The 13,956-nt window shown below is 40.6% G+C and overlaps 1 pseudogene; it reads right to left on the bottom strand.

Annotated features, from left to right (window-relative positions):
- LOC117088563 overlaps positions 1-13,752 on the bottom strand; it is a 30,660-nt pseudogene extending 16,908 nt beyond the window's left edge.
- Positions 13,753-13,956: the final 204 nt, after the last annotated feature.

The following is a 13,956-nucleotide window of genomic DNA, read 5'->3' as shown; positions in this document are numbered from 1 at the left end:
ACACAAAAATTAGCTGGGTGTGGTGGCACATGCCTGTACTCCCAGTTGCTTGAGAAGCTGAGGTGGGAGGATCGATTGAGCCCAAGAGGTCAAGCCTGCAGTGACCTGTGATCACGCCACTGCACTCCAGCCTGGGTGACAGAGGAACACCCTGTCTCAGAAAAACAAAAACAAAAACAAAAACAAAAACAAAAACAAAAACAAAAAAAACCCTTTTTCCCCCCCGCTATTCTACATCCTCTACATTTTCATGAATTTTAGAATCAACTTCTCAAATTCTATGTTGTAGTGAAATATGTATAACATAAGATCTAGTATTTTAGCCATTTTTAGATGACCATTCAGTGGCATTAACTATATTCAAACTCATGTGCAACCATCACCAGAACTTTTTAATCATCCCAAATTAAACCCTATGCCCATTAAATAACAGCTTCATCCCCTCCCCTCTTCCCAGTGCCCATCAATCACCATTCTATTTTCTGTCTCTATGTACTTGACTACTCTCATGCCTCCTAAAAGTGGAATCATACAATATTTGTCATTTTGTGGCTGACTTAATTCACTTAGTGTAATGCCTTCAAGGTTTATCCATGTTGTAGGATTTGCCAGAATTTTTCTTCACTTTAATATTGAATAATAATATGTGAGTATACCACTTTTTTGTTGTTGTTTGGTTGTTTTTATTTGTTTGTTTTGGTTTTTTATTTTGAGATGGCCTCTCGCTCTGTCACCCAGGCTGGAGTGCAGTGGTGCAATCTGGGCTCACTGCAACCTCCGCCTCCCAGGTACAAGTGATCCTCCAGACTCAGCCTCCCAAGTAGCTTGGATTACAAGCACCTGCCACCACACCTGGCTAATTTATGTATTTTTAGTAGAGACAGGGTTTCACCATGTTGGCCAGGCTAGTCTCGAATTCCTGACCTCAGGTGATTTGCCCGTCGTGGACTCTCAAAGTACTGGGATTATAGGTATGAGCCACTGAGCCCAGCCGATACCACATTTTGCTTATCAAATCATCTGTGGATTGATATTTGGGTTATTTTCACCTTTGGGCTATTATGAATAATGCTGCTATGAACATTGGTATACCCAACTTCTTTTTTTTTCTCTCTCTCTCTCTGAGACGGAGTCTCGCTCTGTCACCCAGGCTGGAGTGCGGTGGCGTGATCTCGGCTCACTGCAACCTCCGCCTCCCAGGTTCAAGCAATTCTCCTGCCTCAGCCGCCTGAGTAGCTGGGATTACAGGTATGCACTACCATACCCGGTTAATTTTTGTATTTTTAGTACACACAGGGTTTCACCATGTTAGCCGGTCTGGTCTCGAACTCCTGACCTCAGGTGATCCCCCCACTTTGCCCTCCCAAAGTGCTGTGAATACAGGCATGAGCCACCGTGCCCGGCCCAACTTCTCCATTTTTATAGAAAAAAAAAAAATGCCAGCTGAGATTTTGACTGAGATTGTATTGAGTTGATAGATCAATTTGGGAGAGAATTGACATCTTAATACCGAGCCTTCCAACACGTAAACCCTTATATCTTTCCATTTACTTAGATATTCTTTCATTCCTCTCAATGATGTTTTGTAGTTTTCAGTGTACATATCTGACACATTTTTTTGGTCAGATTTATCCTCAAGTTTTTCATGCTATTGTGAATGTTTATTTCTTAAGATTTTTATTTCTGACTGTTGCTAGCATAGAGAAATACAGAAGAATTTGGAAATTGGGATTATATCCTGAAACCTCACTAAACTCACATATTAACTCTTTCATAGGATTTTCTACATAAATGATCATGCCACCTGCAAATACAATCTTGCTTCTTTCTTTCTAACCTGAATGGCTTTTTCTTCTTCCTCCTCCTCCTCCTCCTCTTCTTCTTCTTCCTCTTCTTCCTCTTCTTCCTCTTCTTTTCCTTCTTCTCCTTCTTCTCCTTCTTCTTCTTCTTTTTCTTCTTCCTTTTTTCCCCTTACCTAATGGCCCTACCTACAACCTACAGTCCAATGTTGAATACTATTGCTGACAGCAGACATCCTTGTCTTGTTCCTGATCTTAGGGGGAGAGCTTTTGGTCTTTTACTATTAAATATGATGTTAGCTGTATATATTTTTTATAGATGCCCTTTATCAGGTTGAGGAAGTTCCCTTCTATTCCCAGTTTGTTAACAGTTATTATCAGAAATGAATGTTTGATTTTGCCATTTTTTTTCAGCATCTATTGAGATATTTATGTGGTTTTTCTTTCCTAGTTTATTATTATGTGTATTACATTAATTGAACATTAAACCAACCCTATTTGCTGGGCAAATTCTGCTTGGCCATTGCACATCAGCCTCCTCATGTGCTGTTAAATTTGATTTGCTATAATTTTGTTAAGAATTTATTCATCTAAGTTCAAGAGGATGTTACTCTGTGGTTACGTTCTTTGTACTGTCTTTGTGTGGACTTGGTATCAGAGTAATGCTGGCCTCACAGAATGAGTTAGGAAAAATTCCTTCCTCTTCAATTTTCTGGAAGAGCTTGTGTTGAATTATAATTATTTTTTCCTTAAGGATTTGATAGAATTCCTGAGTGAAGTCATCTGGCTCTCCAGTTTTCTTTGTTGAAAATATCTCAGCTATGATTTCAATTTCTTTTTTTTTTTTTTGAGACGGAGTCTGGCTCTGTGGCCCAGGCTGGAGTGCAGTGGCTGGATCTCAGCTCACTGCAAGCTCCGCCTCCCGGGTTCACGCCATTCTCCTGCCTCAGCCTCCCGAGTAGCTGGGACTACAGGCGCCGCCACTTCGCCTGGCTAGTTTTTTCTATTTTTTAGTAGAGACGGGGTTTCACCGGGTTAGCCAGGATGGTCTCGATCTCCTGACCTCGTGATCCGCCCATCTCGGCCTCCCAAAGTGCTGGGATTACAGGCTTGAGCCACTGCGCCCTGCCAGTGTTTTCAATTTCTTTAAGAGAAATATGTACTTTCCAGGTTATCTTTTCTTGAGTGTTGTTTAGTATTTGCGTCTTTCCAGGAGTGTATCTATTTCATCTAAGTTGTCAAATTTATTGGCATAAACTTGTTCATAATATTCTTTGGTTATCCTTTTTAATGTCTATAGGATCTGGAATAATGTTATCTCTCTCTTTCTGATATTGGTAATTTGTTTGTTTGAGACGGAGTCTCGCTGTGTTGCCCCGTGATCTCAGCTCACTGCAACCTCCAACTCCCAGGTTCAAGCAATTCTCTTGCCTCAGCCTCCTGAGTAACTGGGATTACAGGTGCCTGCCACCTTGCCTGGCTAATTTTTCTATTTTTAGTAGAGACGGGGTTTCACCATGTTGCCCAGGCTGATCTCGAACTACTGACCTCAGGTGTTTCACCCGCCTCGGCCTCCCGAAGTGCTGGGATTACAGGCATAAGCCACTGCACCCGGCCTCTGATATTGGTAATTTGTGTTTTCCCTTTTCTTCCTGATCGATATGGCTAGAGGTTTGTGAATTTTATTGATCTGAAAGTTTCTAATATTAGCTTCTGATATTTCTACATTTTTCAGTTTTCCGTTTCATTCATTTCTATTCCGGTTTTTATAATTTCTTTTATTCTCTTTGTTTTCTTTGTGATTTTACTCTTTTTTTAGTTTCTTAAGATCGTAACTGATGTTATTGTGATTTTTCTTTCTAAGAAGGCATTTAAAATTATAAACTTCCATTTAAATACTGTTTTAGTTTCATCCAACAAATTTTTATATGTTTGTGTTTTTATTTTCATTCAGTTAAAAATTCTAATGTCCCTTTTGATTTCTCCTTTGTCCCGTGGGTTCTTTAGAAGTGTATTATTTAGTTTCCAAATATCTGTGGATTTTTCAGATATCTGTCTGTTACTGATGTCTAATTTAACACCATTTTGGTCAGAAAAGATACTCTGTATGATTTGAATCCATTTAAGTTTATTTAGATTTATTCTCATTCTCCCTGATTTAAGCTAGGAGGGTTGTGTCTTTCCAGGAATTTATCCATCTCCTCTAGGCTTTCTAGTTTATGTGCGTAAAGGTGTTCATAGTAGCCTTGAATGATCTTTTGTATTTCTGTGGTGTTGGTTGTAATATCTCCCATTTCATTTCTAATTGAACTTACTTGGATTTTCTCCCTTCTTTTCTTGGTTAATCTTGCTAATGGTCTATCTATTTTATTTATCTTTCCAAAGAATCAGCTTTTTGTTTCCTTTATCTTTTGTATTTGTTGGTTTCAATTTCATTTAGTTCTGCTCTGATCTGGGTTATGTCCTTTCTTCTGCTGAGTTTGGGTTTGATTTGTTCTTGTTTCCCTAGTTCCTTGAGGTGTGACCTTAGATTGTCTATTTGTGCTCTTTCAGACTTTTTTGATGTAGGCGTTTAGGGCTATGAACTTTCCTCTTAGCACTGCCTTTGCTGTATCCCGCAGGTTTTGATAGGTTGTGTCACTATTATCATTCAGTTTGAAGAATTTTTAAATTTCCATCTTGATTTCATTGTGACCCAATGATCGTTGAGCAGCAGGTTATTTAATTTCCATGTAATTGCATGGTGTTGAAGGTTCCTTTTCAAGTTGATTTCCAGTTTTATTTCACTGTGGTCTGAGTGCTTGGTATAATTTTAATTTTCTTAAATTTATTGAGTTTTATTTATGACCAAGACTATGGTTTACTCTGGTAAATGTTCTATGTGCACTTGAAAAGAATATATATTCTACAGTTGTATGAAGCGTTCTGTAAATGTCAATTAGGTCAAATTTGCTCAAGTGTTGTTCAAGTCGTCTATATCCTGGCTTATTTTCTGTCTAGTTGTTCTATTACTTATCAAAAGAGGGATGTTGAAATATCTGCCTATAATAGTCGATTTGTCTGTTTCTCCTTGCTGTTCAATCAATTCTGTTTCCTGTATTTCAAAGCTTTCTTATTTGATGAATATGTTTTGTACTGAAAGTGGGTTTCTTGTAGCACATAGTTGATTGTTACATTTTCATTCTATCTGACAAACTCCGTTTTTGAGTGGGGTGTTTAGGCCATCTACATTTGATGTGATTATTGATATGGAAGGGTTTAAATGATCTGTTATTCCACTTTTTTCTTTTTTTTCTGCTTTCTTTTGGATAAAGTGAATATTTTTATTATGCAGTTTAAGTTTTTAATTGGCTTACCAGCTATTGCTCTTGATTGTGTTATTTTAATAGTTGCTTTAGGGTTTATAGTATACACCTTTAACCTATCACAGTCTACATTCAAGCAATAGTATTCCACTACATGTGTACTTAGTATAAGAACCTTCCAACAGTATACTTCCATTTCTTTTCTCCTGCTCTTGGTCTTTGTGCTGTTTTTGCCAAGAAGGTCACTTTATATTATAAACCCCACAAAACATTATTATTTTTGCTTTAAAAAAAATTTTTTTTTTTTCCCAGACGGAGTCTAGCTCTGTCGCCAGGCTGGAGTGCAGTGGCACCATCTCCGCTCACTGCAACATCTGCCTCCCCATTTCAAGCAATCCTCCTGCCTCAGCTTCCTGAGTAGCTGGGATTACAGGCACGTGCTGCCACACCCAGCTGTGTTTTTTTTTTTTTAATAGAGATGGGGTTTCACCAAGTTGGCCAGGATGGTCTCGATCTCCTGACCTTGTGATCCACCCACCTCGGCCTCCCAAGGTGCTGGGATTAGAGGCGTGAGCCACCACGCCCAGCCTAAATGATTTTTTAAAGAGAGTTAAAGAATAAGAAACAAAGTCTGTATATTTACCCATGTGGTTGCCGTTTCTTGTGCTCATTTTTTTTTTTTTTTTACATAGATCTAGATCTCTACTTAGTATCATTTTTCTCTGCCTGAATATTTTTTATGGTGTGGATTTGTTGGTGATAAATTCTTTCAACTTTTTTGTATGGCTAAAAAAGTTTTCATTTTTCCTTCATTTTTGAAAAATGTTTTGCTAGTTGCAGAATTCTAAGTTGACGATTTTCTTTCTTAAAAAAAAAAAAAAATTCTTAAGAAACAGGGTCTTCTCTGTTGCCCAGGCTGGAGTGCAGTGGCACAGTCATGGCTCACTATAGCCTCAACCTCCTGGGCTCCAGCAATCCTCCCGCTTCAGCCTCTCCAATAGCGGGGATTATAGGTGCATGCCACCATGTCCAGCTAAATTGTTTTCTTTTGATACTTTAAAGATGTTCCATTGTCCTCTCTCGTATTGGTTCCAATAAAAATTTTCTGCCATCTTCATCTTTCTTCCTCTGTATGTAAAACGTTTCTCCCCATTGTTTTCTGTTTTTTTTTTTGCTTTTTAATACAATCTTTTTTGAGATATAATTCACATACCATATAATTCGAACATTAAAGTTGTACAATTGAATGATTTTTAGTATATTCAGAGTTGTGCAACCATTTCCACAACCAACTTTTAGAATATTTTCATCACCCGTAAAAGAAACTTACATCCTTTGGCTAAAACTTCTCCCCCAATTTTTCTCATTCCTCAAGCCCTAGGCAACCACTAATGTATTTTCTGTCTCTATAGATTTGCCTGTTTTGCACATTTCATATAAAGGAATTTATATAAACATGTAGGAGTTTTTGTGACTGGCTTATTTTACTTAATGTAATGATTTCAAGGTTCATCAGGTTGTAGCATGTATCAGGATTTATTTTCTTTTTATGACTGAATAATATTCCATTGTATGGATATACCACATTTCGCTTATCCACTCATCAGTTGATGAGCATTTGGGTTGTTACACCTTTTGGTCATTGGGAATAACACTGCTATGAACTCTTGTGTAAAGTTTTTGTGTGAACATATGTTTTTATTTCTCTTGGGTATATACCTAAGATAAAATTGCTGGGTTAATAGCACTTTGGGAGGCTGAAGCCAGTGGATCACTTGAGGTCAGTTTGAGACCAGCCTGGCCAACATGGTGAAGCCATGTCTCTGCTACAAATACAAAAATTAACCAGGCATCGTGGTGGGCGCCTGTAATCCCAGCTACTCGGGAGGCTGAGGCAGAAGAATTGCTTGAACACGGGTGGTGGAGGTTGCAGTGAGCCAAAATCGAGCCACTGCACTCCACCCTGGGCAACGGAATGAGACTCTGTCTCAAAAAAAAAAAAAAAGAGAGAAAAAAAAGAAAAATATTGCTGGGTCAAATGGTAACTATTTGTTTGACTTTGAGAAACTGCTAGACTGTTTTCCACAGTAATTTTGCATTCTCACCAGCCATGTATGAGCAAAGTATGAGGGTTCCAGTTTCTCCACATCTTTGCCAACACTTGGTATTATCTGTATTTTCATGGCCATCCTAGTGGGTATTAAGTGACCCCCTGACTCCTCTTAATATTTCTTCTTTGTCATTAGCTTTAAGCAATTTGATTTTGGCATTCTTTGGTGTAATTTCCTTTGTGTTTATTTTGCTTGGTGCTTGTTTAACTTCTTGGATCTGTGTCTATAGTTTTCATCTACTTGAAGAAATTTCAGCCACCAATTATTAAAATATTTTCCATCCACTTTTTTTCAGGGTATCTAATTACATGCATATTGGACCACTTGAAGTTGTCTCATAGTTCACTAATGCTCTGTTCATTTCTTTTCAGCCTTTTTTTCTCTATGCATCTTATTTTTTATTATTTCTTTGGTTGTATCTTCAAATTCACTAATACTCTCTTTTGTAGGTTTATTTTCTTCTTTTAACCCTATGCAGTACAATCTTCATCTCAGTCACAATATAGTTTTTATTTCTAGAAGTTTGATTTGGGTTTTTGTTATGTCTTCCATATTTCTACTTAACATATTTCATCTTTCCTCTAGCCTCTGGTACATACAGAATATACGTATCATAACTGCTTTACTTTCCTTATCTGCTAATTCTATCACATCTCATTTCTAGGTCAGTTCTGATAAATTTTTGCCTTCCTATGAGCTGTATTTTTTTCTTCTTTTTATGTATGGTAATATTTGAGATTGAGTAGTAGATATTGTGGATTTCACTTTGAGGTGTGCTAGGTATTTCTATATTTCTTTAAATATTATTGATCTCTTTAATAAGGGATTTAATTAAGTTACTTGGAAATACTTTGATCCTTTCAAGGTCTTCCTTTTATTCTTTCTTTCTTTTCTTTCTTTCTTTCTTTCTTTCTTTCTTTTTTTCTTTTTCTTTTTTTTTTTGAGTCAGGATCTGGCTGTGTTGCCCAGGCTGAGGGCAGTGGCACAATCGTAGCTCATTGCAGCCTCAACCTCCTGGACTCAAGTGATCCTCCTACTTTAGCCTCCCAAGTAGCTGGGACTACGTTCACACACCATCGCACCAGGCTAATTTTTTTTTTTTTTTAATTTCTTTTGTAGAAATGGGTTTTCACCATGCTGCCCAAGCTAGTCTCAAACTTTTGAGCTCAAGTGATCCTCCTGCCTCAGCCTCCCAAAGTGCTGGGATTACAGGCATGAGCCACTGCACCCGGCCTTTATTATTAGTGTTTTTTCTTTTGATACAGGATCTCACTCTGTCACCCAGACTGGAGTGCAGTGGCGTGATCACAGTTCACTTTCAGTCTCAAACTCCTGGGCTCAAGCAGTCCTCCCACCTTAGTCTCCCAAGTAGCTGGGACTATTGGTACTTGCTGCCACACCCAGCTAATTTTTAGGGTTTTTTTTAGAGAGAGGGGTTTTACCATGTTGCCTAGGTTGGCCTCAAACTTCTGAGTTCAAGCAGTCCTCCTACCTCAGCCTCCCAAAGAGCTGAGATCATAGGCGGGAGCCACTGCGCCTGGTCAAAGTGTTTTTGATTTGTTTTGTTTTGTTTTGTTTTGGTTTTGGTTTCAGACGGAGTTTCACTCTTGTCGCCCAAGCTGGAGTGCAGTGGCGTGATCTCGGCTCACTGCAACCTCTGCCTACCAGGTTCAAGAGATTCTCCTGCCTCAGCCTCCCGAGTAGCTGGGGTTACAAGTGCATGCCACCATGCCCAGCTAATTTTTTGTATTTTTAGTAGAATCAGAGTTTCACCATGTTAGCCAGGCTGGTCTTGAACTCCTAACCTCAGGTGATCCACCTGCCTTGGCCTCCCAAAGTGCGGGGATGATAGGCATGAGCCACCACACCTGGCCCAAAGTTCGTTTTTGAAGTTTGTTTGGCTGGACCAGATTTGGGTTTAGTCTAGGACTATTTTGGTCCCACCACTGAGGCAAAACACTTCTGAGTATCCTACCTGATAGATACTGTGTGAATTATGAAGCTTGCCATTCTAGGGTAATGGGCAAAAATTGCTCCTGGCCGTATGTTGCCTTCTAATCCTTTTGGGCAGGTCTTTTTCTAACATGCATGTGATGATCTGTACTCCACTGAAGACTTGAGGGACACCCTCTGCAGATCTTGATCTCTATGCAGCTCTCTACTCTCCAGTACCTGCCCTACAAACTCTGTCTTCCTTGGCCTCCCTGGACTCCCAGCTCTGTCTCCTCAACTCAGGGGGAACACCAGCCTCAGTTTGAAGTCCACCTCTCTGCACTGCAACTTGGAAATTTTCTCTAGGCAGTAATATGGGGCAATCATAGAGCTCACCTGGTTTGTTTCCCTTCTCTCACAGATCCCTGCCCTTTGTTACCTGATGTCCAATGTCTTAAAAACTGTTGTTGTTGTGTTGTTGTTGTTGTTGTTGTTGTTGTTTTGGGACAAAGTCTCTCTCTGTTACCCAGGCTGGAGTGCAGTGGCACAATCTCAGCTCACTGCGGCCTCCGTCTCCCGGGTTTAAGCGATTCTCCTGTCTCAGCCTCCCAAGTAGCTGGGAATGCAGGCAAAACCACCATGCCTGGCTAATTTTTTTGTAATTTTAATAGAGATGAGGTTTCACCACATTGGCCAGGCTGGTCTCAAACTCCTGACCTCAAGTGATCTGCCTGCATCAGCCTCCCAAAGTGCTGGGATTACAGGCATGAGCCATCTTGCCCGGCCAAAACTGTTGTTTTATATATTTTATCTTGTTTGTTGTTGTTTCAGGGAAAAGAGTATACCCAGTTTCTGTTATGTCAACTTAATTGGAAGCAAAAGGCACTGCTTCTTTCTAAAAAGTTAAGCATAAAGTTTTATTAATAATCTTCATCTAGTTATTTTATTATATGAAATTTATAGGGGCATAATCCCCCTCTTTATTCTGCCTCCTAGTGCTTTGTAATTTATAACATGCTTTATGGTTTTGGATTATAAACTCATCTGCAATAGGAACATAATCTGTGGGAACTCTGTGAGGTCTGGGCTTAGTGAACTTACCTCTAGATCGCTTGTATATTTGTCTCTCTGAGGCTCCTCTCTTTCTATGTTATTTCTTATTTTTGGTATTCCTGGGCCATAAAAGTAATGTATGTTCAGACGTCAAAGTCACTTGAGAACAGGCCTTGGTTATTAATTATGATGGGAGTATTTTTTTTTCCTTGACCCAGAATTCAGTTCAAATCACACAAGCTTCCATGTTTCTCTGGGCTTAAAGGTGATCTTAATTTTTGTTTGTTTGTTTCACCATGTATTAGTCCGGGTTCTCCAAAGAAACAATCAGTATGAGAGAGAGATTGATTTGTCATGAGGAATTGGCTCACGCAATTATAGAGGCTCTGAAGTCTCACAGTCTGCTCTCTGCAAGCTGGAGATCCAGGGAAACTGTGGGTGTAATCTGGTCCAAGTCTGAAAGCTTAAGAATGAGGGTAGCCAATGGTGTAAATCCCAGTCCAGGGGCTGGACAAGATGAGGTGAAGTGTTCCAGCTCAAGGAGGCAGGCAAGAAGCAAAAGGGGAACATTCCTCCTTCTACCACCTCCTTCCTCCACCACAGATGACCCTTTTGTTCTATTCACATTGAATGATTTCCACCCACATTGAGGTGGGTGAGGGCAATGTACTCTCCTGAGTCCATCAACTAAGAAATGTTAATCTCGTCCATAAACATTCTCACAGACACATCTAGAAATAATGTTTAATCTGGGCACCCCGTGGCTAGTCAGTGTGACACATGAAATTTACCACCACACACATTTTCACTGAGGATATAGCACTTTAAGAGTCCCAAGCTAATGTGGAAGTTTCTACTCCCAGGCATAGGACTTTGTCTTCTGTACCTGCTTGGAGTTGCAACCCAACCTCCCAAGGCTGCCATGTCCCTGCCAAGCACTAAATCCCCAGGGTGGATACAGCGTTAACTGGTGTGCCTCGCTCTCTAGTTTTCTGGGGTTTTTTCTTCCCTTTTTAAAAATTAGTATTATTAATTTTTTTAGATGGTCTCGCTGTGTCTCCCAGGCTGGAGTGCAGTGGCATGATCTCTGCTCACTGCAACCTCTGCCTCCCCCAGGTTCAAGCAATTCTCCTGCCTCAGCCTCCTGAGTAGCTGAGATTACAGGCGCATGCCATCACACCTGGCTAATTTTTGTAATTTTAGTAGAGATGGGGTTTTGCCATGTTGGCCAGGCTGGTCTCGAACTTCTGGTCTCAAGTGATCTCCCCACCTTGGCCTCCCAAAGTGTTGGGATTACAGGTGTGAGCCACTGTACCTGGCCGTTTTTTTAAATTAATAACCTGTTTTTATTATACCAGTAACACCAACTCCTTGTAGGAGAACAGATGAGCCAAAAGAAGAGATAATTGTTAATTTCTGTTTATATACTACCAGGGCAAGACTTTCTAAATAGTCAAAAACCAACAGATGTTGGCGAGGATGCGGAGAAAAGGGAACACTCACACATTATTGGTGGGAATGCAAATCAGTACAACCTCTATGACAGACAGCATGGAGATTTCTCAAAGAACGAAAAATAGAACTATCATTCCACCCAGGAATTCCACCACTGGGTATCCACCCAAAGGAAAAGAAATCATTGTATCCAAAAGATACCTTCACCTGTATGCCTATCACAGCACAGTTCACAACAGCAAAGACCTGGAATCAATCCAATGTCCATCCATGGGTGATTGGATAAAAAAAAAATACGGTACATGTACATGATGGGATACTACTCAGACATAAAAAAAAGAATAAAATCATGTTTTATTGCAGCTACATGGGTGGAACTGGAGGCCATTATTTTAAGTGAAATAACTCAGAAACAGAAAGTCCAACACCACCCATTCCCACGTACAAGTGGGAGTTAAACAATGTGTACACAGGATCATGGAGTGTGGAATAAGAGACACTGTAGACTTGAAAATGTGGGAGGGTGGGAGGGCCTGAGGGATGAGAAATTACCTTTTGGGTACAATGTACAGTATTTGGGTGATGGGCACACTAAAAGCCTAGACCACCACTATACAATATATCCATGTGACAAAACTGCACTTGTACTTCCTAAATCCACAAAAATAAAAACTCAAATACTTTTCTAAAAGAACATTTAAGGACACTTGGTTTAGGCAAGTACAATTTAGTTAACTATGTAGTTTCAGCATACTCCTATTATTACAATTCATGTAATAGCAAAGATATACATGATACATAGAGTGAACAGTGCCTCTCTCCCTCTAAGTGTTAGGTCATGAGAGCATTATCAAGGCTTCAAAAGGAAAACTTTCTCATACACTGTATTCTTTTTTGAGACAGAGTCTTGCTTTGTTTGTTGCCCAGGCTGGAGTGCAGTGGCACCATCTCGGCTCACTGCAACCTCCGCCTCCCGGGTTCAAGTGATTTTCGTGCCTCAGTCTCACAAGTGACTGGGATTACAGGAACTCACCACGGCTGGCTAATTTTTGTGTTTTTGGTAGAGACGGGGTTTCACTGTGTTGCCCAGGCTGGTCTCAAACTCGACCTCAAGTGATCCGCCCACTTCAGCCTACCAAAGTGTTGGGATTACAGGTGTGAGCCACTGCAACTGGCTGGAAAATTTTCTCATACACTGTATTCTTGGTGCCCTGTTTTTCTTTTTCTTTCTTTTTTTTTTTTTTTGAGGCGGAGTCTTGCTGTCGCCCGGGCTGGAGTGCAGTGGCCGGATCTCAGCTCACTGCAAGCTCCGCCTCCCGGGTTTACGCCATTCTCCTGCCTCAGCCTCCCGAGTAGCTGGGACTACAGGCGCCACCACCTCGCCCGGCTAGTTTTTTGTAGTTTTTAGTAGAGACGGGGTTTCACCGTGTGAGCCGGAATGGTCTCGATCTCCTGACCTCGTGATCCGCCCGTCTTGGCCTCCCAAAGTGCTGGGATTACAGGCTTGAGCCACCGTGCCCGGCCTGTGCCCTGTTTTTCTATAAGCTCCTTTGCCTTAGAAATAGAGACATTCATTGCATCTTCCTTTGACAACCCTTTTTGGAGGTTCCATGCTTCCCATTTGGCCTTGCTCTTTAAATCCAGCATTCCGGGATACTCAATATTAATGTCTCCAATTATAGCTTGTTTGTTAAGTCCACAGAGTTTTCTCAGTTCTTTATTATCTGTTTTTTGTTTGTTTGTTTGTTTGAGACGGAGTCTCACTCTGTCGCCCAGGCTGGAGTGCAGTGGCACATCTTGGCTCACTACAACTTCCACCTCCCGGGTTCAAGCAATTTTGCTGCCTCAGTCTCCCATGTAGCTGGGATTACAGATGCCCACCACCACGCGCAGCTAATTTTTGCATTTTCAGTAGAGATGAAGTTTCACCATGTTGGCCGGGCTGGTTCGAACTCCTGACCCCAGATGATCCACCCACCTTGGCCTCCCAAAGTGCTGGGATTCCAGGCGTGAGCCACCGTGCCCGACCCATCATCTGGTCTTGTTTGCAGCTTCCTCACATCTTCTGCAGCCTTGTTGATCAGCTTGCAGTGCCATGGTGGCGGTGGCCGCACTACTGCTTCTGTCCCGGCACTCCCTTCTTCCCTTTCTGAGAGCTCAGCTACACACTTAAAAGAATGGTGGTCACTTTTTATCGAGAATTTCTTTATGATTATTTGGTCTTTCATATTTGGTCCCCCATATTGTCAGAAATGGAATTTTTCCAGTTACTTCTTTTTTGTTTCTTTGTTTTTGAGAGAG

This window comes from Trachypithecus francoisi, unplaced genomic scaffold (assembly GCF_009764315.1).
Source record: "Trachypithecus francoisi isolate TF-2019V2 unplaced genomic scaffold, Tfra_2.0 Lachesis_group10, whole genome shotgun sequence".
NCBI lineage: Eukaryota > Metazoa > Chordata > Mammalia > Primates > Cercopithecidae > Trachypithecus > Trachypithecus francoisi.
Note: the sequence above shows the minus strand (reverse complement) of the source record. Positions and strands in the feature narration are given on the sequence as shown.